Source organism: Nomascus leucogenys, chromosome 16 (genome assembly GCF_006542625.1).
Source record: "Nomascus leucogenys isolate Asia chromosome 16, Asia_NLE_v1, whole genome shotgun sequence".
NCBI classification, from domain to species: Eukaryota; Metazoa; Chordata; class Mammalia; order Primates; family Hylobatidae; genus Nomascus; species Nomascus leucogenys.
In genome coordinates this window covers 27,035,117-27,062,442 of record NC_044396.1, presented here as the reverse complement: position 1 = coordinate 27,062,442, position 27,326 = coordinate 27,035,117, and the positions used below count along the sequence as shown (strand labels likewise).

Sequence of the window (27,326 nt, the reverse complement as noted above, 5' to 3'; positions counted from 1 at the left end):
ATTTTATAATCACTTACAGTGTGTCTGAACCAGCTCCTGACCTCAATGTTGTACTGCTCTGGGGAAATATCACACTTTTTCTACCCAGGGAACTTAAGTCTATCCCAAAGAATAGTAAATAGATTTAGAAACTCTCAAAGTGTTCTGCATAGAAAACTAAAAGGAACTCTCCTGTTTGAGAAACTGGGATGGACTAAAAAAGACTGCAAATTCTTTATCACCACCCCCGACCCCTCAGAGGTGGAATTTATTTCTTCTCTCCTTGAATATGGCCTGGCTTTGGGACTGCTTAATGAATAGAAGGTGGCAGAAGTGACGCTGTGGTAGCTCTTGGCTTAAGTCCTGAGAAGGCCTGGAAGTTTCCATTTTCCATCTCTTCTGGGACCCCCAAACTACCACACAGAGAGACCACATGCCTTGCATTGGAGAGGGAGGAGGCTGGCCTCCTGGTGGGGCTTCCTGGTGCCTCTAGTTCCAGGCATCTTTTGAAAGACACCAAGAACTGCCAGCTGAGCTATCAATCCACAGAAGCTAAAAAGCAAACAAAATGGTTGTTGTTTTAAGCCACTAAGTTTGGGGCAATTTGTTACATAGCAATAAATAATTGAAATAGAAAGCAAGCCATTCACTGTCACCTATAACTCTTGGTTAACAGGGAATGGCTTTGCTTTATTGGAAAGACAGTTACACTTGGTTCTCTAAACTGAGTTTTGGCTGATGATTTATTGTGAGTTGCAGAGGACACAGGTAAGGGTTCCTCTAGTTAGAGAATACAGGGATATAGGGTCAGAAAAGATGATGCAGAGAGTTATGTGGGGAGTAGGCGGCGAGGTGTAACCTTCAGGGCCTGGCGGGTGGCGGCAGACATGAGGACCCAAATAGACGCTGTGAATAAAACCAGTGATCACAAGCAGACAGTGGTACCAAGGCTGTGAATGTTGAAGGAGAGAGTGGGGAGGAATGATAAAAATAAAAGCATAATTATTCAAATAAAAATGTTTATTCATATGCCACATAAAATTATCTACCCTACTACACTTTTGGAAACACTGCCTAGAAATAACACCCTTTTCATACCTCATGGCTCCTTCTGAAGGAGTCCTTCATGAAGAAGTAAGTAAATAGAGATTTTCTCTTTTTTGAAGAAACTAGATATTTTTTCTTACGTAGTGAAACACAGGTCTTTCTTCATTACTCCATGCGGTGGTCACACTTAGCCCCATCAGCACAGTTATACAGGCACAGTCACAGACCAAGGAACAGTTCAACACACACACACACACACACACAAACACACGGACACATTCTTAAATAGGATGTTTTTCAAATTGGTAAACATGAAGAAAAATTTTCAACTTTTATACTTCCAAAGTTCCTAAAAATAGATGAGTCTATTCGATAGCAATTTTTGGCATTTTTCAGAGAAATAAGTTTACTCATATTTTCAAATATGTAAGCTTAAACTGCATAATTAAAGAATTCCATATCATCTGTAATTTGTTTTATTGTCTTTTTTTTTTTTTTTTTTGAGACGGAATTTCACTCCTGTCACCCAGGCTGGAGTGCGGTGGTGGCATCTTAGCTCACTGCAACCTCCACCTCCCTGGTTCAAGCCATTCTCCTGCCTCAGCCTCCCAAGTAGCTGGGACTACAGGCATGCACCACCATGCCTGGCTAATTTTTGTATTTTTAGTAGAGACGGGGTTGCATCATGTTGGCCAGGATGGTCTCGAACTCCTGACCTCAAATGATCTGCCTGCCTAGGCCTCCCAAAGTGCTGGGATTACAGGCATGAGCCACCACCCCGGCCCTGTTTTATTGTCTTAGTATTTAACTACTAAATGTGCAGTTTCATCATTAGCTTTTTTTGTATTTTAGTGTTTTTATTTTTAATATTTTATCATTAGCCTTTAAAAAATCAAAATGAGGCCAGGCGCGGTGGCTCGTGCTTGTAATCCCAGCACTTTGGGAGGCCGAGGCAGGCGGATCACGAGGTCAGGAGATCGAGACCACGATGAAACCCCATCTCTACTAAAAATACAAAAAATTAGCCTGGCGTGGTGGCGGGCACCTGTAGTCCCAGCTACTCCGAGAGGCTGAGGCATGAGAATGGCGTGAACCCGGGAGGCGGAGCTTGCAGTGAGCCGAGATTGCGCCACTGCACTCCAGACTGGGCGACAGAGCGAGACTCCGTCTCCAAAAAAAAAAAAAAATCAAAATGAAAGTATTATTGGATAACATAAAGCTTCCCTTGATTTCAAAAAATTCCAGTTTTGCCTGCTGCTTGAAACTTTAGGTTATGGTCTCATGAGCATGGTATCTCACCTGAGATCCATTTCTTTGGATTTCAGTGTCTTCCTATGTGAGATGGGTATTTTTCTGCTCCAGAACAGTGTTGTTACTATGAGGTAATCTGTGTTTAAGAGTGTCATAGGAGGCAGAAGGGAATCACTTGGCTGTGTCCTAAAGTTTAATATGTAGAGTTTTCTTTTTCTTTTTTTTCTTTTTTATTTTTGAGATGGAGTCTCACTCTGTTGCCCAGGCTGGAGTGCAGTGGTGCGATCTTGGCTCACTGCAACCTCTGCCTCCCGGGTTCAAGCGATTCTCCTGCCTCAGCCTCCTGAGTAGCTGGGACTACAGGTGTGTGCCACCGTGCCTGGCTAATTTTTTGTATCTTTAGTAGAGACGGGGTTTCACCATGTTAGCCAGGATGGTCTCAATCTCCCGACCTCGTGATCTGCCCGCCTCAGCCTCCCAAAGTGCTGGGATTACAGGCATGAGCCACTGCACCCGGCCTATTTTCATAACTTAAAAAACAATTTATTGTTGATAGTGTTTCATGCAGTGGTTATAAGATCATTTTCTTAAAAATTTTAAGCTTTTAATTATTTGGGTTTTTTAAAAAAAAAATGCCTAAATTTTAAAAATTGCATTTAGCCTGAGGACTTAATGTCTAACCGTTTTGTGTTTATTGTCTGATGAATTTCTTCTGTTATTTCTATTTACTTATTATGGAATCATGGGATTTTAGAGCTATGAGCCATCATGGAAGTTGCCTAGTTCTTATCCAACCATTTTATTTGATAATGGAGGCCCAGAGTCGGTTGAATAGTGGTTCAAAGTCGCCCAGTGTCTACTCATCTGCTTTTGTCTGAATGAATTAAAATTTGCATGAGACTTCTGAGAAAGATCCCATTTCTTTGATGGAACAACTCTTCCAGCAGAATAGGGTTCATTGTGCCCTAAGGTGGGCAGCAGCTGAACACCAACATTGGGCTTTCTGGTGAGGAAGGCCTCTCCAGAATGCACAGAGACTTAGACTAAGTCTTTCTTCTAAGATCTGGTCATCCAAGTCCTGCCCCCTTGAAACATCTGTTCAATGGTATGCTTATGCCAGACTGATCCCTTCTGTGAAGTTTTTCCCCTCTGAGCTGAGACATAGGTTAGGTGAGATTCCTGCTATGTCCTTTCTTATTTTGTCCTGGGGTCCCAGACACAAACCTTGGTAGGAGGCAGCACTTTATAACTGAAAAAACCCTGTACAGAGGGTTCTGCCACAAATGTACGACCCCGGGTAAGTCACTTAACATCTCTGGTTTATAATAGAGTGAATTAACTGATCTCTAAGATAAACGAGGGGGAGAAAAACAGATGTTTAATTGAATCCTGAAAGGAGACTAATAGACTAATTTTTCCCTTCTATTTGTATTTATTTTTATTAATTAATTAATTAATTAATTTTTGAGACAGAGTCTTGCTCTGTCACCCAGGCTGGAGTGCAGTGTTGTGATCTTGGCTCACTGCAAACTCCGCCTCCCAGGTTCAAGCGATTCTCCCACCTCAGCCTCCCGAGTAGCTGGGATTACAGGCGCAAGCCACCACACCTGGCTAATTTTTGTATTTTCAGTAGAGGCAGGGTTTCACCATGTTGGCCAGGCTGGACTTGAACTCCTAACCTCAAGTGATCTGCCTGCCTCAGCTTCCCAAAGTGCTGGGATTACAGATGTAAGCCACCACGCCCAGTGTATTATTATTATTATTATTATTTTTTTTTTTTTTGAGACAGAGTCTTGCTCTGTCACCCAGGCTGGAGTGCAGTGGCACGATTTCGGCTCACTGCAAGCTCTGCCTCCCCGGTTCCCGCCATTCTCCTGCCTCAGCCTCCAGAGTAGCTGGGACTACAGGCGCCCACCACCACGCCCGGCTAATTTTTTGTATTTTTAGTAGAGACAGGGCTTCACCATGTTAGCCAGGATGGTCTCAATCTCCTGACCTCGTGATCCGCCCACCTCGGCCTCCCAAAGTGCTGGGATTACAGGCGTGAGCCACCGCGCCCGGCCGTATTATTATTTTTAAAGTCGTGGTAGTAAGTAGCAGTTAACATGGAACAAGGATATAAGCATATGTTAAAGAATCTGGAAGTCAAGGTAGGAAGAGCTAAAAGTGGTCCTTCTGCCTCCTACCAAGGTTTGTGTCTGGGACCCCAGGACAAAATAAGAAAGAACATAGCAGGAATCTCACCTAACCTATGTCTCAGCTCAGAGGGGAAAAACTTCACAGAAGGGATCAGTCTGGCATAAGCATACCATTGAACAGATGTTTCAAGGGGGCAGGACTTGGATAACCAGATGTGGAAAGTCACAGGGAGTCTTTGGAGACTGCCTACTTACCTGGTGTAAGGAGAAACCGCTTCTCCCTACCTCAAAATCAGCTATTTAAAATCAACATTCTTGACTACGGATGATTGGCTCAGAGGTGAATGCTTGACTGAGGTGGAATCAGTCAATTTTTTTTTGCCCCCATATTTGGAAATGAGAGTCAAGATGGCCAGTTAGTGGTGTACCCAGAACCGAGGTGATAGAAACTAAGCTTTTCTGTGATCGCAGTTGATCAGGTGTTCAGAGGAACGCAAAGCTGGTCTGGAGAGGTGAAAAGAAGCTTCATGAAGAGAAAAAAAACAGACAAAAAGTAGAAATGGGGAAGGTGTTCTGCCTCTTTCCTGCTAGCTTTGGGGATTTCATCCAGTGCCTTCTGAGGCCAGGATGCACTTGCCCTTGGGCACGATGAAGCATGCCTATGTCCCTGAACTCCAACAATAAACACCCCCGGTAAACACTGTTAGGCCATCAAATAAAAAGGGGCAGGAATATGCTTGTCTAGTGTAGTCTAATGGGCAAGATCAGTTTTTTAAGAAATATGGTTCTTAGGAAAATGGGTAAATTCCAGCAAAATCGAATGTATGGGCTTCACAGGGTCCTTGCGCCAGCCGCCCTGCCCCTCGGAGAAACCTCTTTCTCCGCAGTGCTCCTCAAGCTTGGCCCCTAACAAATGAACATGAAGTTGAAAAGTCGCTTCCTCAGGGAAGCCTTCCCTCCCCAGTTCCTGTCTCTCTCACCCTGACTTTCCCTCAGGCCATAAACAAATAGGCCAGTGATTTCCAAATTAGTAAATTCTACAAAAAGACAATACTTCAATTACATGTTAATAGTACTAGTATTAATGTTGTCCACCATCTTTATTTCAAGTTTCAACTAATCAATTGGCTAAAGATTTTTCTCTCCCATTCTCCTTCTACTGACCTTCTAACCAATGGTCACTATGTCAAGGTGAATTAGCCAAAATTTTTGGTTCAAAACCAAGAGCTGCGGTCAGTCCTCTGGATAGGTCTAAGCATGTCTGGAGGCCTCAGAGATAGCCTCTGCCTTCCACCAGACTAAGGGAAAAGGAGACGGTATTATCTAAAACTTCAGTCTACAAAGAAAGTCAGCAACTTTCTTTGAGCTCAGAGGCCACAGCTGTGAGCCTTCTTCTAATGACACCAATAACACAAAGTAGATGAAGGAAGCTCTAGCTGAGTGGCTGAAATGTACTTGTTCAAGTGTACTTTTCCTTGGGTGTTTGAGAAGGCTCCTCTTCACCCCCCCACTAACTAATCATTACTATGGGGAGATGAAAAGGGAGAACCTAGATGGAATTCCACCTTTGCCATTGACAATCTGGGTGTCCTTAGGTTAGTTACTGGGCCTCCCTAATCCTCAGTCTCCTCCCTGTAAAATCAGCGCAGTACAATACAGTGTATAGATAGATGGGTGTCAGAGGCTCAATATGAGGACTGCAGGTCATGTTTGTAACGTCATCACCCACATCTCACACAAAGTAACCATGCCCCGCATCTTGCTCAAAAAATTGCCAGTTCTTCTGTCAGGTCAGAAAAATCCAGTTGTGTGCTTCAGCCTGTCGCTCCTGTCCCTGTTCATACTTCTCTCCTGGCATAGCCCTCACCCCAAGTCCTGTCTTCCATCCCTGGACACGATTACAGTTACCGCTAAATAATGTGTCCTGTCCAGCAAAGTTTTTTTCTAATGTGGTGGTGTCATGAGTCTCATTTTATAAGGCCTTTTTTCTTTACCTCATGTTAATCAGGTCCAGATATAATGCTATTGCTTTTTCTTTTTCTAAGAAAATATATTGCTTCCTTTCTATGTAAACAGCACATGTGCTTAGAATTTTTCGGTGATCAATACTAATTAGGTATTTTGCTCAGTAGATGTTTAATGTTTTAATTCTAGGCTTTCATCTAGTCACTTTGAGTTGATTGACCTAAACTCTATATTGATTAAATTGTCTTCTTTTTGTTTGACCTCCTCAGTAAGGGGGGGAAAATCATGCAGTTGTATTCCTTCAAATTTCAGATCTAAAAATCAGTCTGTAGGTATAAGAAGAAAAAAACAAGGCATACAATAATATTACTGCACAATGCTGCTTATGAATTCAATTAAAAGGAACTTTTGCTGAAATAACTGAAATCCTTTGAAAAATTTTTAGTCTCTCTCTCTCTCTCTCTCTCTCCCCCTCCCGGATCTCTTCATTCCTATTTTCTAATAAATCTTATTTAGACTGGAGACCCTACTGGGAAATTTCACTTTTAGTTTTGGGAAATGTCAGTTACCAGTGATGGGAATATCAGAATATTTAAGCAAAGAAAAAAAGAATCTCTCCTCTCTCACATGTGTTAAAAATAGTCACAGGGTATTTTTCCCTCTAAATTCTGAAAAAGGGGGAAAAAAAGCACTTTTTGGACTAACGTTAATGAGGGAGTATTTTCCTAAGGGGAAAACCTTTTTAGAAAATTAGAAGAAACAAAAAGATTTAAAACTGCAATCAGTTCTAGCAGAAGGAGGGGTGGGCCAGAAGGCATCTGTCTGTCCCCTTCTTCCCTGGCTCCCTCCCTCTGGACAGGCACACAGGGCCATCAGGGAGAATGGCTCTGGCTGCAGGCAAACACCCACTTTTCCCCCTTCAGATCTGCAGGAAGAGAGCAGAGTAAGTCCCTGCTCTCTAAAACTTCCTGGGGGCTCTTGAACCTGCTTACCTTGGAGGGGTCTTACCCCGCTCCCAGTCAAGTCAACTGAAATTCAAGCTTGCTCCTGAGCCACACCTGAAAAAAACCTTCCTTTTAGTGCTCTGCCTTAAAACATTGGCAGTACCAATACTGATTCTCACCTTGTCTCCCTATCGTGCCCTCATCCTGAACCCAGCCCACGATTAGCTCCTGGCCTTGGTGACTACACAGGGAAAAGCTGATCTTTTGGCCACCTCTGTCCCAAATGTTCCCATTTTGTTTCTTTTTTTTTTTTTTTTTTTTTTTTTTTTTTTTTTTTTTTTTTTTTGAGACGGAGTCTCGCTCTGTCGCCCAGGCTGGAGTGCAGTGGCGCAATCTCGGCTCACTGCAAGCTCCGCCTCCCGGGTTCACGCCATTCTCCTGCCTCAGCCTCTCCGAGTAGCTGGGACTACAGGCACCCGCCACCGCGCCCGGCTAATTTTTTGTATTTTTAGTAGAGACGGGGTTTCACTGTGGTCTCGATCTCTTGACCTCGTGATCCGCCCGCCTCGGCCTCCCAAAGTGCTGGGATTACAAGCGTGAGCCACCGCGCCCGGCCCCATTTTGTTTCTTTCATGCTCCCTTTCCTCAATCACCCACTGCTGCGTTGTTCCCTTCGCCCAGTCCAGGAAAGGGCCACAGGACTGACTGAGGCAGAAGAAAAGATGCAAAGGCAAAAGATTTTAAAGGTGGATATATTCTCATTATTCAGTTACAGAGGCCAAATTCAGCAGATGACTCTGAACCCTCACTTGACTGATGTGCAGACAAACATCAAATGATGCTTAGCCTATTCCTCCTAATTTGTAGTTGCCTAAGAATTTAAGGTTACGGTCAGAACTTTGATAGAAAATAAAGCAACAAGTCAACGTTATCCAACAGGATACAACCAAATTCTAAAAAGATGGTTTATGAGTGAATTCAGAATATGTCTTTTAAATATTGTTACAGTTCTAAATAATCATGTGAAGCTACATTAAGAATTTGTGCAAAGAATCAGTAATAGTATTGATGTAGGGGGAAGGCAGTATCCCATGTCTTTATTTAAAAACTTTTTTACTTACTGCTTCTTTTTTTTTTTTTTTTTTTTAAGACAAAGTCTCACTCTGTCGCCCAGGCTGGAGTGCAGTGGCATCATCTTGGCTCACTGCAACCTCCGCCTCCTGGGTTCAAGCGACTCTTGTGCCTCAGCCTCCCAGCTGGGATTACAGGCGCCCACCACCATGCATGGCTAATTTTTTGTATTTTTAGTAGAGACGGGGTTTCACCGTGTTGGCCAGGCCAGTCTACTTGCTTAATTTCTTAAAACAAATGTACTCTTATCTCTGCCATTTTGCTATATCAAAGTCAATATAATGATTATCTTTCAAAGCCTTTTTATAATATTGCTATTGCACAGTTTTCGACTCCTTGAATGAAAAAGGCTTGGATAATAACTGCTGAGGAACACTTAAAAAATAATGATTCTTGAATTTACATGTCTGTCTTCTGCCAGAAAAATTGGACGAAAGTGAGAAATTCAATTAATCCATAAGTATTTTTTTGCCCACAGTTATAGTCCATATTATCCTAGATGAGATTTGAGGGAGGTTCTGCTCTTGTGGAATGTGTAGTCAGGGAACAAACTAACTGCTCAGAGATGGTAGGTTTGGGGTCTTCAACCCAACCCTGTTGACTACTATTGGGCAAATCTGAGCAGGTTTTACGCCCTTTCGAAACTTCAGTTTCCTCATCTATCAAATGGAATAATAATAGTACCTGTCTTCTAAGTTTAAGAGAATTCAATAAAATGCAAATGTCTATAAATTGCTTAGAATAGTGCCTGGAATTCAGCGAACCCTCACAAAATGCTACATATCAACTAGTTGGGAATCTAATTCTAGAAGTCATGAATGTTATGTCAAAATAAGTGAACATTTAGAGTTTTATAGATAAACTTACAGTTTACAGAAGTTTGCTTACATTTTTCATCTTTTCTTTTTGGTCAGCGACAGAGTTGAAACCAGATGGGATATCACACAATTACAAACCCACGAGTTCCTGTTACTTTAAGGTAGGTGCCTAATTTGGGAGTATGTGGGTAGAAGAAACCAAAAATTGTTCCTTTGGATAATACCTGAAAACAGGGGTTACCGATTTGGATTTTCAGAACAAACAGCAAAACAAAAGCTCAGGCTCTCTCCACAGAAACAGTGTTTTTTAGGGCTTCCGAGGATTCTTTGACCTTTGCTTTAGGAAACATGGACAACCTTACATTTGATTGGTGAATCTTCTGCTTGTTTTTTTTTTTTTTTTTTTTTTTTTTTTTTTCCAAACCATGTTCCCTGCCTGAAAGCTAAACCTATTTATGGTGAGCGCTGTTTTTTCAATTAGGTTTATTTTCATTTTCCCATAGGCCATGTTAGCTGAGAACTTTCAAAAGTTTATTTTTCTTCCCTTTGCTTTTTAGAATGGTTTTTAGAATAAAATATACAGCACTTATCTATAGATTTTCTCTGGAAATACTCATGTCTGAAATAAGCTTTTTTTCCACACCTTTAACACCACGTCATAAGAGCTATTCAAAAATGCCTTTCTGAATGTAATTGTTGTCCATTTCTGTGGCAAACTCTACGAGAGCAAGGATCGCGTCCGGTTCGCCAGCTTTGTGAAATATCTTGTGCAAGCTGGCGCTTAGCAAACAGTACTTAAGAATGATGATCTGTTTGTGACTCGGCTTCTCCCAAAAATTTTCAGCTGGTTATCAGAAAACATTGTTTAAAATTCCAAGCTTAGCATTAGTAATATGTTTTCTCCACGAGGTCCCTGATTTGGGGTGAGGGGTGGACTGAAAATGAAAACCCACATCACCTTTCTAATAGTTGTGTAACGGAAAATATTCTCTGGTGAAAACACTCCAGGCGAAAGCAAGCCTTAGCTCGGAATTCCCTCCTCGGCCGGCGCCTCCCCTCTGGGGGCCTGGCTCGCAGCCCGTGGGGACGAGGGTCTGCACGTCCCCGGGGGACTGAGGGCTGCTCTGGGTGAGGATGGGAAGGCGGGTGCCGCTTCCGAGGGGTCCTCTCGCCAAGGGAGTGAGCCCTAGGCCCGTTCCCGGGCCGCTGCTCTTCCCGGGCTGGGGTGGGCGGCAGCGGCGGCAGGACCTCGCCCCCTCCCGGCCACCCGCACCCCCGCGCCTAGTCCCAGCGCCCGGTGTCCCACGGGCCTGACGCGGTCCCCGCCCGCTCCGGCTCCCGCGACTCCCTCCCCCAGGCAGCTGGGGCAGGAATCCGGCTGGAGAATCTGGCCCGGGCACCCGGCCCTGGAGGGCTGGACTGGTTCGCCTGGGGCCGCGCCCTCATCCCGGCTCCTACCCGGCTCCCGGTCCCGCGCTCCTCCCAGCTCTGGCTCCCCCACTCCTTCCCCTCTCCCGCCGGCGCTCCCCGCCTCTGCTCCTCCCGCTCCCCCTCCCGCGCTCCTTCTCCCCTGCCCCCCCATCCACGCCGCCGCCCCCGGTCTTTCTTCCTGCCCCAGCTCCTCCCCTGCTCCCCTTCTCCCTACTCCTCTCCTCCTCGCCCTTCCTCCCCTATTCTCCTCATTCCCTGCTCTCGTCCTCCCCTCCTCCCCTCCTCCCCCGCTCCCCTTCCCGGTTTGCGGAGCTCCCACGCTGTTGCTATGGAGGCGCCCGCGGCTGTTCTCGGCCAGGCGGGAGCTGCCCTGGGGCCCCGGGGACGAAGCAGGGACTCTGCCCAAGGCTCGGGCGCTTCGCCCCACTGGGGCCCAGGAACAAAGCGCGCCCTCCCCCACCCCGGGAGTGCGCTGTGAGACCCTCAGGCGTCCCAGGCCCCGAGGCTTAAGACCACCGCGAATCTGCTCGCCCCCAACCTCTGTGGGCAGGACCCCTGGGGCCGGGGTGACAGCTGCGCTCTACCGCGCTACCTTCCTGGCCCCCCGAAGATCACTCCCGCTCGCCCCATCCCCGAGGTGTCACTGGGGCCCGGGGACGGCCAGATGGCCCCATTTAACAGGACTATCCCTTTTGTTGGGGGCCGAAGCAGCGTCCAGGCCAATTTACATAGGAAAATGGGGTTTGTGTCCCCAATTCAGTGCAGTGCCCCGACAGCTGGTGGCTCTGTCATCATGTCAGGACCCCACAGCATGATGTTTAAAGTGGCTTTATCTGTGCAGATGTGTGAGTGTGAATAGCAATTGATTGGGAACCAGTAGCTACTAGGTCTGGCTTGGAGATATTAAGCGTTCACAGAGGAAATTTTATCAGCCCGGTCCCCGAATAAGAGCCTAGACGGGAAAAGGCCTGCTGAAGACTTCTAATGCTCTCCTACAGACCTTTTAGCTTATCATTTTATTCAGAAGTCTAAAAAGCCAAATTGTTTGGGTCTGAGGAGGGCTTTGAAATCCTTAACTACTTACAGCTTGGTCGTTGCTTGTAAAAGTTGTGAGGCTGAACATAAAAACAGTTTAAGGAGGACTGCTGAGACTTAAAAAAAATGATGAAAGATCTAATCTAATTCATTTTATTGAACTACTTTGACTCAGCTGGTTTGTGTCCAGAATGATAGCCTGTAATAGGCTGAAAGTTATCATTTGTTTAGTTTGGAATCAGTAGCTTAAACATGTGTACTTAAATTGCAGCATGTTAGAACAGGGAGTAACTTTCTTATTTTATTAGTGAAGAATTTGAGGCTCAGAGAAGTTAAGTGATTTTCCCAAGATCACACAACTCTGTGAAATATAATCTAAATTGTTCAAAACCATACACAGGACAAAGGAAGAGGACATTTGAAAAGACAGTAGTTTTAGAAGCCCTTGAAAATACCTCCATCAAGAAGCTCTGGATCTGCAAGGGGTGGGGGCTTTTGAATTAAAAAAAAAAAAAGAAAGAAAGAAGGAAAGAAAAGCAGCAGCTACTCTTGCACCTTTCCCCCAGTACGCTGGAGCCACCCACAGGTAACTCCCTAGAAGACAAGGGATCCAGAGGAATTTTTTTCCTGCACCTTTGTACATTCATCATCTTTGGCTGAGACTGTATTGGAAACAATTCTAGCCACTAAAATTTTCTAGAACTGTGCTCTGGGACTAGTGACTTTGTTTCCACAGAAGCTATCATTTTGTAACAAAGATGGAAAGTATAATATATGTTTGGGATTTGTAGGAAATGGGAAATTGAAGCTGGGCTGGGACCTTCTTAGTCCCCATTTGTAGGTAGGAGGATATAAGGACTATTATGGAACCTGCATTCACATTACCAGAGGGTAGGGTAGTTAATTTGGAAAGGCTTTTTTGTTTGTTTTTAGACAGGGTCTCACTCTGTCACCCAGGCTGGAGTGCAATGGTATGATCATAACTCGTTACAGCCTTGAATTCCTGGGCTCAAGTGATCCTCATGCCTCAGCCTCCCAAGTAGCTGGGACTACAGATGCTCACCACCACACTGGCTTACTTGGGAAGGGATTGGAGCTCCCCAGAACAACAGCACTACTTACCTTTATGTTAATTTAAAAGAATCTTTGAAAGCTGGTCTTTTTTTTGTGTGTTTTGAGACGGAGTCTTGCTCTGTCACCCAGGCTGGAGTGCAGTGGCACAATCTCGGCTCACTGCAAGGTCTGCCTCCCGGGTTCACGCCATTCTCCTGCCTCAGCTTCCCAGGTAGCTGGGACTACAGGCGCCCGCCACCATGCCCGGCTAATTTCTTGTATTTTTAGTAGAGACGGGGTTTCACCGTGTTAGCCAGGATGGTCTCGATCTCCTGACCTCGTGATCTGCCCACCTCGGCCTCCCAAAGTGCTGGGATTACAGACGTGAGCCTCTGCGCCCGGCCGAAAGATGGTCTCTTTACATCAAGAAGTGTAGTGGAATAACTCTATTGTCCAAATTTCCCCATAGACTTCTATTGGCTAAACCCCCTGCCTTTAACCTTAAGTGAGTTTATAATGATTTAGGAAAGAATGCCTCTGGGGAAAGTTTTAATTGAGCTGTAGTGAACCATAGGATGCCACATTAAGAAGAGAATATTTGAGTTTGCATACTGCACTTCAAACATGAGAAAGAACAGGGATGTGTAGCTGGATTGGAACTGGAGAAGGGTGTTCATTTCTGCTCTGCTTCTCACACCAGAACACATTAGCAATTTTTTTTTTGCCTCATATTTGTTTGGGTCCTGGGTGAGAGTACCAAATACATAATGGAGGCACCAGGTAACGAACATAAGAACCTCTCAATCATTGGAAAGAGAGGTATCTTTAGAGTCATTAATAAAGTGTTATATTTTAATAATAACTGTATACAAGGAAGGTATTTGAAATTGACCCCAGCGTCACCACTACCACGCAGTACCCTCTATCCCCTTTACTGTTTTCTTTCCCTTTTTTTTTTTAAAGCACTTGTATTGGTTAACTACCAAGGTATAACAAACAGCCCCCAAACTCAGCCTCACACAATGACCATTTATTATTTTAGCTCATGCATCTGGGGTCCATTGGAGGTCAGCAGATCTAGGCTGGGCACATTGGGTGGCTCTGCTTATGTTGGCTGGGCTCATATGTGCATCTGAGAGTCTCATGGGGCTCTGAGTGGGACTAAGGAAGCTTCGCTGAAGCAGCTCTGCTCTGTATCTCTTATCTTGTTGGACCAGCAGACCAGCCTGGGCATGTTCTCATGACAATGGCAAAACAGCAAGAAAGGCCTTGGAATCATGAAAGCCTCTTGTTTCTCTAGAATAAATAGCCAGGAGCAGGCATGCTGTCATTTCTACCTCATTCTGTTGGTCAAAGCAGGTCACATGGCCAACCTCAAAGTCAAGGGAAAGGGGAAAAAGCCCCACTCACTGCAGAAAACCTGACAAAGGGAATGGAGAGAGGGAGAATGAAGAGTTAGGGCCATTAATGCCATCAACCACAGCACTTTCCACCATCTAACTTACATATTTTGGTTGTGTTTGTTCTCTTGCTGCTAGAATGTAAACTCCCTATTGGTATGGACTTTTGAGGATATATTGCTATATCCCCAACACCCAGAACAGTAGCACATTATAGATGTTTAATAAATATGGAATGAATCAATTAGGAGGATTACATTAATTATTTTGGCTTATGCAGGAAACCAACACTGCTTAAGATAGAATATAAGTTTATGTTAGTTTATCCTAAAGTGATCGTATAAATCTTTTAAATTTTATTTTATTTTTTTAAACAGAGTCTCACTCTGTTGCCCAGGCTGGAGTGCAGTGGCACAGTCTTGGCTCACTGCAACCTCCGCCTCCCAGGTTCAAGCAATTCTTATGTCTCAGCCTCCCAAGTAGCTGGGACTATAGGCGTGCGCCATGCCTGGCTAATTTTTATATTAAACATTTTTAGTAGAGATGGGGTTTTACCATGTTGGCCAGGCTGGTCTCAAACTCCTAGCCTCAAGTGATCTGCCTGCCTTGGCCTCCTAAGGTGCTGGGATTACAGGTATGAGCTACCATGCCTGGCTGATGGTATAAATTTTCTGATTTAAAGATTATTACCCATATTTGTAGGAAGTGCTGGCTATTTAGAATAAACATTTCTTAAACTTCAAACAAGTCTAGATTTCAAAATGGTTTAACACTTCCCTAGAACATATGAACAGGTACTATATAAAAGTAGATTGATTTTATGGGCAGAAAATTAGAAGTAGGGAGAGGGGGAATTTTACACATATTTTGGCAGAAAATATATTGCTTCTTCCTATATGGAAATAATACTAATATAATCTCAAGCTTTCAGAATTTGAATCTGAAACATTCTCAAGACTTTTGGATTTGAGCTATTTCAACAGGTGTGGGATACAGGATATAACTCACCCAAATAACTTTTTTTAGGCTTTTTGGATCCACAGAAATTCACTTATTTCTGTCCTTTCTCTGTCCCATTTTACCTAATCCAGAAGACAGCTCAAAGGAGTTTTATTCAGGTCATGCTTTCAAAGGGGATTCCTATGCAATGTATGTTTTTTTTTTAATTTCCTTGGAATTTGAATTTGTGCTGCCATTTTTTGACTGTGACAGATGATGAGGTAGGAGATAAAGTAGGCGTTAATGCTCTGTTACGTAAAGGGGAGTTTTGTATACGTCCGTACTTAGCAACAGGCTAATTTGGGACTCCTACGAGACACCCAAGTCTTGAACGCTGGAGTAGCTGAAGTTTCAGCATGCCAAGTGACTAACTCCTCAGATAGGCATCTTTTACACCTGAAAGCAGGGTTCCAGGTGGATATTTTATTTTGGATAAAAGGTGAACCTGGAAAGTTAGGGGCTCAGACACATTCTGAATTCTAGTTCTTTTTCTCTCTCCAGACTACTGAATAGAATCCCTTAAAACAATGAGTATTGCAAGTTATACATTTACAAGATTATAAACATTTCTCAGAAAGGTTTCATTTACCAATTTACGTGAACGTACTTGCCCTATTGTTATTAAGACCCCCAAAACGGTTTAACTAGCTTCTTTTAACTTTAGCCCTTTGGGCTGGGAGTTTGGAGAGGGTCTTTGGTTCATTCATTCAGCAATCATTCATTGAGGGCCTATCGGATGCACCGAGTGCAATTAGACAGAGCCCTTGGCCCTAAGACACTCACAAGTGCCTTAAGATTTACAAGTCAAGGGGCAATTTCAGCACAGGAGGATAAGGGCTAGACTGGAAAAGGGTGCTGTGAGGGTTCAGAGGGAGAGGTGCCTAGGGACATCATGGGAGGCAAGGAAAGTAAACTAACATTGGTCGTTGTTTGATGCCTTCTGATTTGCAGAAGTCCTTTTACATTCTTTCTCTCCTCTCATCCTGACACTAGCCCTCCCTGCAGGCCAGGGCAAGATATCCTTCCTATGACCCTAATATTCCTGTGTCAGGCTGAAGGATATACAACCTCAACATTGTACACTTTGTAAGGGATTTAACCTGCATTCACACCTGGGTCTGCTGGCACAAAGGAGCCTGGTGGATCTTGGGCAGAACAGCTCCTGGGCTCTGGAGCTGGTGTCAAGGAGACGCCTACCTGCAGTATCAGGATGAAGGTAGGTGGAGCCAGACAGGAGATGCTTGAGGCCTGGGAAGAAAAAGCCAATCAGGACCGAGGTTTAGGGTTGGCTGCAAAATGTGTTCTCTGAACAACAAACAAACAACAGTAAAGGGAGACTAAAGGAGAAAGAAAAGAAGAAAGACAATATGGCCCGTTGAAGAACAAAATATGTCAGTAAGGTCAATATGCCAGTAAGGCCAAACTGAAAAATACAGGGAATGGCAAACAGGAGAAAATTATTCATCATCCCAATTCTCATTCGCAAATGGAGATATGTTTCTAACAGAGCAGGTGTGAGGATAAGAGGCAACAGAATTAAAGACTGTGTGGTAATGTCATCTCAGATGCTCAGGAACTGTGACAACTCCTAAATGTAGGTGTGGCTGTTTCACTACACATAGTAGAAAGTAAAAAATACTTCTTCTTCTTTTTTTTTTTTTCTGGATCAAATTCCAAGGTATGTGTACTCTTTGGGTCTTGGAAATGAAATTTTGAATATGGCAGCATATCTCTTCTCAGTTATGTTTGGTCCCCTGGTCCCACAAGGTTATGTAAGGCCTACAAAGCAGATACCTACAAAATTAGGATGACAGATTCAATTTCCAAAGTCAGTGATTTTACCATCTCCTAAGTATAGCAAGAGCTGCAGCTGAACTCAGACTCTGGTTCAGAGTTTGCTGTGTGCACACCTCGCGGGGGTGAACATCAATTGGAATGGGTGCCTCGGCACTATTCACAAACGTTCTGAGTCTCTCCTTCCAAGCATGTGGTAGGATTGTACTTTTTGTCCCCTTAAGGCTAGGCATGGGATACCCTTTGGCTGATGAAATGTGTTCATGAATAATTTGTGTCACATGTAAGCAGCCTTTAGTTAGGAGCCTGGCCACAGAAGCCATGAAGCATTTATTTATTTATTTATTTATTTATTTGGCTATTCATCACTTTATTTTTTATTTTTTTAATTATACTTTAAGTTCTAGGCTACATGTGCACAATGTGCAGGTTTGTTACGTATGTATCCATGTGCCATGTTGTTTTGCTGCACCCATTAACTCGTCATTTAGCATTAGGTATATCTTCAAATGCTATCCCTCCCCCCTCCCCCCACCCCCACAACAGTCCCCGGAGTGTGATGTTCCCCTTCCTGTGTCCATGTGTTCTCATTGTTCAATTCCCACCTATGAGTGAGAACATGTGGTATTTGGTTTTTTGTCCTTACGATAGTTTGCTGAGAATGATGGTTTCCAGTTTCATCCATGTCCCTACAAAGGACATGAACTCATCATTTTTTATGACTGCATGGTATTCCATGGTGTATATGTGCCACACTTTCTTAATCCAGTCTATCATTGTTGGACATTTGGGTTGGTTCCAAGTCTTTGCTATTGTGAATAGTGCCGCAATAAACATACATGTGCATGTGTCTTTATAGCAGCATGATTTATAATCCTTTGGGTATATACCCAGTAATGGGATGGCTGGGTCAAATGGTATTTCTAGTTCCAGATCCCTGAGGAATTGCCACACTGACTTCCACAATGGTTGAACTAGTTTACAGTCTCACCAGGAGTATAAAAGTGTTCCTATTCCCCCACATCCTCTCCAGCACCTGTTGTTTCCTGACTTTTTAATGATGGCCATTCTAACTGGTGTGAGATGGTATCTCATTGTGGTTTTGATTTGCATTTCTCTGATGGCCAGTGATGATGAGCATTTTTTCATGTGTTTTTTGGCTGCATAAATGTCTTCTTTTGAGAAGTGTCTGTTCATATCCTTCGCCCACTTTTTGATGGGGTTGTTTTTTTCTTGTAAATTTGTTTGAGTTCATTGTAGATTCTGGACATTAGCCCTTTGTCAGATGAGTAGGTTGCGAAAATTTTCTCCCATTTTGTAGGTTGCCAGTTCACTCTGATGGTAGTTTCTTTTGTTGTGCAGAAGCTCTTTAGTTTAATTAGATCCCATTTGTCAATTCTGGCTTTTGTTGCCATTGCTTTTGGTGTTTTAGACATGAAGTCCTTGCCCATGCCTATGTCCTGAATGGTATTGCCTAGGTTTTCTTCTAGGGTTTTTATGGTTTTAGGTCTAACATGTAAGTCTTTAGTCCATCTTGAATTAATTTTTGTATAAGGTGTAACGAAGGGATCCAGTTTCAGCTTTCTACATATGGCTAGCCAGTTTTCCCAGCACCATTTATTAAATAGGGAATCTTTTCCCCATTTCTTGTTTTTGTCAGGTTTGTCAAAGATCAGATGGTTGTAGATATACAGCATTATTTCTGAGGGCTCTGTTCTATTCCATTGATCTATATCTCTGTTTTGGTACCAGTACCATGCTGTTTTGGTTACTGTAGCCTTGTAGTATAGTTTGAAGTCAGGTAGCGTGATGCCTCCGGCTTTGTTCTTTTGGCTTAGGATTGACTTGGTGATGTGGGCTCTTTTTTGGTTCCATATGAACTTTAAAGTAGTTTTTTCCAATTCTGTGAAGAAAGTCATTGGTAGCTTGATGGGGATGGCATTGAATCTATAAATTACCTTGGGCAGTATGGCCATTTTCACGATATTGATTCTTCCTACCCACGAGCATGGAATGTTTTTCCATTTGTTTGTATCCTCTTTGATTTCATTGAGCAGTGGTTTGTAGTTCTCCTTGAAGAGGTCCTTCACATCCCTTGTATTTATTTTTTTAAGATGGAGTCTTGCTGTGTCACCCAGGCTGGAGTGCAGTGGCATGATCGTGGCTCACTGCAACCTCTGCCTCCTGGGTTCAAGCGATTCTCCTGCCTCAGCCTCCCGAGTAGCTGGGACTACACACGTGCGCCACCATGCCCGGCTAATTTTTGTATTTTTAATAGAGACAAGGTTTCATTATGTTGGCCAGACTGGTCTCGAACTCCTGACCTTAAGTGATGTGCTCACCTCGGCCTCCCAAAGTGCTGGAATTACAGGGGTGAACCACTGCGCCCAGCCCGCCATGGAGCATTTAGAGATGGAGCCTCTGTCAGCTGGGCTTACTGGATGACTCAGATGGGCAGAGAGTCCCTCACACCTGCATCACACACATAGCAGACACAAGAAATAAATCTTTTGCTGTGCTTCACTGCTATTATTTCCAATTGTTTCTGCTGCATAACTTGGCCTATTTTGACTGATATATTCGATATTCTAGGCCTGTTTTTTTTTTTTTTGGGCGGGAGGGAGGAGTGCACCATTTCTGGAGGTATTGCAACACCAGGTTGATGAGTCGGGTGGACAGAGTGAGCTCCTATTCCATCTCCCTGCTGCAGAAATCCACTTAGTATATTGTGCTCAGATAGAGGACATATCAGATATTAACTGATAAGAACACATACTATACTTGATCTTAGCCAAAGGCCAAAAGGCCAAAAAGCAATGAGCCTTTTTTTTTTTTTCAACTTAAGGAGGAGAGAGTTTTTGTTAGTTTCTCTTGCTTCTTTTGTTGAGGAAATAGGAGGATAGAAGGGCCAAGAACAGTGGAAGGAGATAGCATATGCCTGTTCTCCATCTGGGCCTGCAGTCTAGTATGCAGTCCCAGTGGATAGCCAGCAGTGACAGCAGGAGCAGGCAAACATGGGTGGATTTGTTACAGGACATGCCTGAGACATCACTCTGGAGACTCCCAGAAATGACCAAGGGAGATTTGGGAAGAGTGGCTAAGGTCCTGGTGCTACACTGGAGGTGCTAGGAGCTACTGTCACTTGGAATTAATATTAATGTGACCTTATATGTATACATAGGCTCGGGAGGCATGGGGACAGTGAGTCAGATAATAATTCAGCTGCTTTGATTCATTGAGGCCTGGAGCATGTCTGCAAACCTGTGACAATATACACCTATTGATCTTTCTGAATGACTGTTGGCCTTACGCTCTGTCATTTGTCTACGTGGACTACTTTTATCTGGCAGTATGGATCAGTGTATATTTTCTTTAGCAGTTAAACTGAATGTATAAAGTATTAATTTTGTGAGGAAGAAAACCAAAATGTTTAATTAAAAAGCCGGTATAACTTCTAGACTTCATCATGGGACCGATTTTCCTTTTTTTTTTTTTTAAATAAAATAGTTTTCTTTTTGGGAGAGAGGTGTGAAGTATTTTGCTAAACTATATTTACCTTGTCTGTGAAATGACTTTAAGAAAGCCAACAAACTCTCCCAAGGTAGATTTTATAAGGGGTGAAGGATGTTGGAAAGGAAGAAATAATAGAAAAACTGTTATGAAAGCAAAGATATCTGTGTGATTGCAAATGGTACAAAAAATAGAAACTTTTTGTTATGATCAAACTGAAGTTAAATTGCATGAGGCTTTCATTTTAACACCCTGCCACAAACCCACAAATTCAGCTGTGCTACCCAGGAAATGTTATTTAGAGTTTACCCTCACCTTAGACTCTCTGACCCTTGAAGACACCTTAGAGAATTGGCTGCCCCTTTCTTTCCCCTCTAGTTTATCATCTTTGCCTCTGTCTTTAGGCAGCAGCACAGAATTTCCTGGTGACACCTGCTTGTGACCCCGGCTTTGAGAATGCATTAATTCTTCTCCATCTGCTTGGATCGATAGCTAAGGCAACGCTGGACATCACAGTTTGTGCACAGTAGAACCATCCATTTTCCTCTTGTAAAAATTGGGAACAATGTCAACATGCAAAATAGAATTTCTTCTTTGAATAGTCAATGGCAAATTTCTTTTGTTACTATTACATTTCTTTCAAATATTATAACTTAAAAATGTATAAAATTCTTTCAAATGAAGTAACTCATTTTTTATCCCCAAATGGTAAAGTCCAATTGAATATTATTATTCCTCACTTTATTGACTAGGAAACAATCTTGCTCAAGATTACCAATTGGTAACGGAAATGGAACTCACACTCGGAACATCATACTTTTTGGCCATCTTCCCCTTTCTTCATTTAAGGGTCATCGTTAAATAATTAAAGGGTGGCATTTTTTTTCTACACTATTTTAAAGCTTCAACACTATTATTTTGCTTCTGTTCAAAGGAGTAAAGAAAAACTTTTCCACTCTGAGGTAAAGTACGATGGAGTGCTCCTTATGCGTGAACTGCTACATCTCCCTGAGAAACAGCTCTCTTTCTCACGTTGGCAAAGCAAGCCTGTGCCTCTCTGAACCACCTTACAAATTCACCCAAAGATCTGGTTGCTGAAAAGAGCACGTGTACAAGCAGATAGCTGTGATCTGACAACTTAAGATACAAATATTACTCATAAGAAAAGTAAACAAATAGTTGCTTGTATGTAACTTCATCCAAACCCTACCTTATTAGTCCCAAAAATAACAGCAGTAAAATATTAGCAGCAAATATTTTACAGCAGTAAAATATTAGCAGCAACTCTAGGGCCAAGCCAAGCAGGACACATAGCCCCATGTCCAGCTGCTGTCATTTAATTCTCAGTATAAGCCCGCGATGTCAGTGCTATCCTGGCTTTATTTTACTGATGAGGCACTGAGGGTTACAGAGCTTAGGTAACTTGTCCAGGTTTTATAGCAGGCAAGCAGCTGAGCAATATCTCCACTCACACCATTGACTTTATTCTTGTACAAGAGGAAATCTCATTTCATAAAAGAAAAGTTTCCCACAAATAAAATCAAAATTCATCCAACCCAGAAATAAGCTGAAGAAGTTGAGGGGTCATCTAACAGAGTTCTGCTTTGCTCATTGGAAACTGACTTCAGTGGAGACTTGTTAATCTTGTCAGTTTTCCTAGAAAATTAATTTGCTTTGCAGCAAAGCCTTAAGACTGTGTGTATTAAATGTTACAGCTAAGCTAGACCCTTCAGCTAGTCACAAACTGTTCAGTTTAAAGGGGGAAAGCGGTAAATTAAGAGAAAGCAATGGGAAACATTTTTCACTGAAAGAAAAGTGAGGCACATAATATATGATTTTTTCTAGCTACAGGGTCTTGACCCTTTGGGGATGTTGAAAGGAATAAATGGATTGATTGAGGAAAGGGAAAAACAGCTTGTGACAGATTAGATGGTGTTATGATGCCTGCTCCTGACTTCCTCCTGCCAAAATGAGATTCATTAAACTCTTAAGTAAATTAAAATTCTCCTCGCCAATACCCTCCCCTCCAGATGTTAACAGCCAACCGTGGTTCCTTTGACGACATGGCTGTGGGTAATCAGTAGAAACATTTCTATTAAGAGGGATGATGAGAAGCACTGGGAAATATTTTATGTATTTTTAACCAAAAATGACCAAACAGCTGGCTGATTGATAACTTCTGGTATCAGGAACCCGAGATGCCCTCACTGTGTGAGCAATTGCTCATGAGTGCAGTCTGGCCATTCCCGCACCAACAAGATGCTGTTATTCCCTGACTTACGTCTACGATGAAAAGGTGGCTTACAGAGAAGCAGCAGGGAGGAAACTTTGGCTCAGAGAGTGTCAGGCCCCTTGGTGAACTGTGCCATTTCTGGACTTATCACCAGGGTAGCGTATGTTCTGGGATACAGTAATGGTTCTTCCTGTGGGTATTTCAGTTTATGGCAAAAACAGAACTGCCTTTGTTAAATTAGCATCAACTTCCTGTCCTGCTGTGTGTATCTGTCTATGTATCTATGTATCTATGTATCTATCTATCTATCTATCTATCTATCTATCTATCTATCATCTACTTATCTATCTGTTTACCCATCTAACTATCTCTATAATGGAGATATATCTCCATTGGAATAGCAATCAAAGGACACATCTGGTCAGCAGGATTATTAAATGACACAGTTACCTCCCAGTGTGGTGGGTTGGGGGCTTGCAATTGGAAGAAGGTAGAGTAGGTCACACACCTGTTGTCATCTCCCTAATGCTGAAGGGAAGTTTAGAGTGCCCCCTTCCGTCACCTAAATTTCAGGAAATAGGAATGTTGACGTGAGTGAAAGGAGTATTCATTTGCTTGTATTTTTTTTTTTTTTTTTTTTTTTTTGGAGACAGAGTCTTGCTCTGTCACCCAGAGTGGAGTGCAATGGCACAATCTCGGTTCACTGCAACCTCCACCTCCCGGGTTCAAGCAATTCTCCTGCCTCAACCTCCTGAGTAGTTGGGATTACAGGTGCGTGTCACCACGCCTGGCTAATTTTTGTATTTTTAGTAGAGATGGGGTTTCACGGTATTGGTCAGGCTGGTCTTGAACTCCTGACCTCGTGACCCGCCCACCTCAGCCTCCCAAAGTGCTGGGATTACAGGCGTGAGCCACCGCGCCCGGCCTGTGCTTGAATCTTTTGCCAGATTGTCAGCTCCTTAAAAACAGGGACTTGTTAGTTATATTTGCAACCTGTAGTTGGATGCTTGGATCATAATAGGAGCGTAATAGATATTGTAAATGAATCAATAAATGAATGAGTTTTGGCCTGACTTAGAAATGGAGGAGGTCACCTTTTTCACTTACTTTGAAATGCTATGGTCAGACAGGGTTTAGGGGTGCTTCTTCACAGAGAAGTGTCCTCCCCTAGAAGACCAAGTGTGTCCAGGGTGTGCACAAGAGGGGAGGAGGAGTGGATGGGCTGCTTTGCTCAGTCTGCTCTGGATTTTAGGAGAGAAGGAGCCCTCACGGAAGAAGGGGCTAATTTCAGCTGACCAGAGGCTGAAGCTCCAATTCAGTGTTCTCGGCCATCACTGAACCTTAAATCTACTGGGAGTATTAAAAAAAAAAAAAAAAAAAAACAACCAACCAGGATCCCACCCCAGGCTAATTCAATGAGAACCTGGGGCAGGTGATACTCAAGGGAATGAGGGCTTAAAAAAATCTCTAATATGCAGCCAGAACTGGGGGCTGTGGCTCCAGTTCAGTGGCTCTCAGCTCTTTGATATGTCAGAATCACATGTTAAAAATATGTATTAATAGATACTATCCCCCACATCCAAAATTGGGATTTAGGGGGTCCAGGTGGGGTTCACACTTCTGTATTGACACATTTTGAAGACCATCAGGATTAAGACAACACTTTGGCTCAGGATTTCACCTTTCAATGAGCAATCTAGGATGCTTGTTAAGAACATAGATTCCTGGGTTTGCCCTAAATTTATTGAATCAGACTCCTGAAGAGAGGAGCATGGGAATTTGTAGTTTTAAAAGTGTGATTCTCATGATAAGGGAAACATTACTAGCTTGTGTTTCTTAAAGTATTATCCCCAGACCAGCAGCATTGGCAGCACCTGGGAATCAGAAACTCTGGGGTGGGACCCAGCAGTTAGCTATTGAACAAGCCCTGCAGATGATTCTGATGCCCACTCCAGCTGGAGAACCACTGCTCTGGTTCTCTATTTTTTCAAGGTATGGGCCCCAGACCAGCAGCACTGGCACCACCTGGGAGCTTGTTAAAAATGCAGACTCCTCGCCTCACCCCAGACCCAAGGGGTTAGAATCTACATTTTAAGAGGATCCCCAGGTGATCTGTATGCACGCTAAAGTTTGAGAAGCCCTGCTTATACCCCAAATAAGTACCACTTTGCTGTGGAAATCATCAAGTGTAAGCTCCTTTAACAAGAAGCAAAACCTAAAATCGATGTTTCCCTTTAAGAACAGAAGTGGCTTTAATTCTAGAGAAACTGTGAAGCAAATCACTTGGAACCATACTACTAAAACAAATCCCTGCACTGTGTTATTAATTCAACTGAAGTGAAGGATTCAAATACAATTAGATGTAAAGTGCTTTTTTTTTTTTTTTTTTGTAGTAGAGTCTTGCTCTGTCGCCCAGGCTGGAGTTCAGTGGTGCGATCTCAGCTCACTGCAACTTTTGCCTCCTGAGTTCAAGGGACCCTCCCACCTCAGCTTCCCTAGTAGCTGGGATTACAGGCGTGCACTACCACACCTGGCTAATTTTTGTATATTTTGTAGAGACGGGGTTTCTCCATGTTGGCCAGGTTGGTCTGGAACTCTTGGGCTCAAGTGATCCACCCGCCTCGGCCTCCCAAAGTTCCGAGATTTACCGGTGTGAGCCACCACTCCTGGCCAAAATTACATGTAAAGTTCTAACCTCTGTCCTGTATTACTTTGTCTTTCCATAGTTTCCTAGTTTCATATAGAGTGTGTCAAAGTATTCTACTCCAGAGCCTGACTTTATACCTTTGGAATACAAATTTGTGGCACACACACACACACACACACACAATCTATTAGATTAGTCAGGGTTCTCCACAGAAACAGAACCAATAGGATATATATACAGAGAGGCAGAGGGCAGTGAGGAGGTATTTTAAGGAACTGGCTCATGCAATTGTGGGGGCTGGCAAGTCTAAAATATGCAGGGCAGGGCAGCAGGCTGGAAATTCCAGCAAGAGTTGATGTTGCAGCTCGAGTCTGAAGGCAGAATTCCTTCTCCTTAGGGGACCTCAGTGTTTTGCTCTTAAGGCTTTAAATTGATTAGATGGGGCCCACCCATATTATGGAGGGTAATCTGCTTTGTTCAAATCTACTGATTTAAAAGTTAATAACTTCTAAAGAACACCTTCATAGAAACATCCAGACTGATGTTTGAACAAACAACTGAGGATGTGGTACAGTGAAGTTGACACATAAAATTAACTCTCTCTCTGTCTATACACATACACACATATACATCTATATGTTTATAAAACATTTTTTGAATGTTCTAGAAAGTCACAAAATATGCCTATTATCAGAGCTAGTGATAATTCATAAAGTTCATCTATCATTACTCATTCTAAATGGATTTTTCCTCTGTTTTATTTTCCCTTTCATTTCCCACCTTGCATTAAATTTATGTTCAGAAAATATGGCCGGGCGGGTGGCCCATGCCTATAATCCCAGCACTTTGGGAGTCAAGGTGGACAGATCACCTGAGGTCAGGCACTCGAGACCAGCCTGATCAATATGGTGAAACCCCGTGTCTACTGAAAATAACAAAAATTAGCCGGGCCTGGTGGTGTGTGCCTATATTCCCAGCTACCTGGGAGGCTGAGGCAGGAGAATTGCTCAAACCTGGGAAGTGGAGGTTGCAGCGAGCTGAGATCACGCCACTGCGCTCCAGCCTGGGTGACAGAGCGAGAACCCGTCTCATTAAAAAACAAAACAAAACAAAACAAACAAAAAAAGCAACTTATGTTCAGACAATATAAAATCTTAGGATAACTTATGGCGCTCCAGATAGCTGTCACAATTGCTTGTCCTCTCATAACTTTCAATAGCAAATTTGAATTAAGTAAATAATTTTTGACAGTTGCAACTTAAAACACACACAGTGAATCTTATTTTAAACATTGCCCCTGAGGTTTAAGTAAACTTGGCCTGATCCCACAGTTAAAGGCTTGAAGCAGTCAGAAGTTATTTTTATTCTCTTTTCAAATTATCAGCCTACCTTCCTCAGTCTTTATTGACCTTGGCTTTTGTGTCCATAAGGGCCATTTAGGTGTGGCCCTTGCTATACAGAATGACAACTCCAGACCAGGCAAAATAAAAAAAAAGGGACAGCTGTGCTGGAGTAGGTGCCAATTAATTTTGAGGCTTTTTTCTTTAGTACATTATTGTTACTATTTTTGAGACAGGGTCTCACTCTGTCACCCAGGCTAGAGTGCAGTCGCATGATCAGGGCTCACTGCAGCCCTCCTGCCTTAAGCAATCCTCCCGCCTCAACCTCCGAAGTAGCTGGGACTACAGACACGCACCACCATGCCCAGCTAATTTTTAGTATTTTTTTTTTTTTTTTTTTTTTTTTTTTTTTTTTTTTTTTCAGACGGAGTCTCGCTCTGTCACCCAGGCTGGAGTGCAGTGGCGTGATCTCGGCTCACTGCAAGCTCCGCCTCCCGGGTTCACGCCATTCTCCTGCCTCAGCCTCTCCGAGTAGCTGGGACTACAGGTGCCCGCCACCACGCCCGGCTAATTTTTTGTATTTTTAGTAGAGACGGGGTTTCACCGTGGTC

At 43.2% G+C, this 27,326-nt stretch overlaps 1 non-coding gene across 1 annotated transcript; it reads right to left on the bottom strand.

Moving 5' to 3' along the window:
- Window positions 1-19,606: 19,606 nt before the first annotated feature.
- Window positions 19,607-19,795, bottom strand: LOC115830754. Its single transcript, XR_004026301.1, has one exon. It is a non-coding gene; the product is annotated as a U2 spliceosomal RNA (small nuclear RNA).
- Window positions 19,796-27,326: the final 7,531 nt, after the last annotated feature.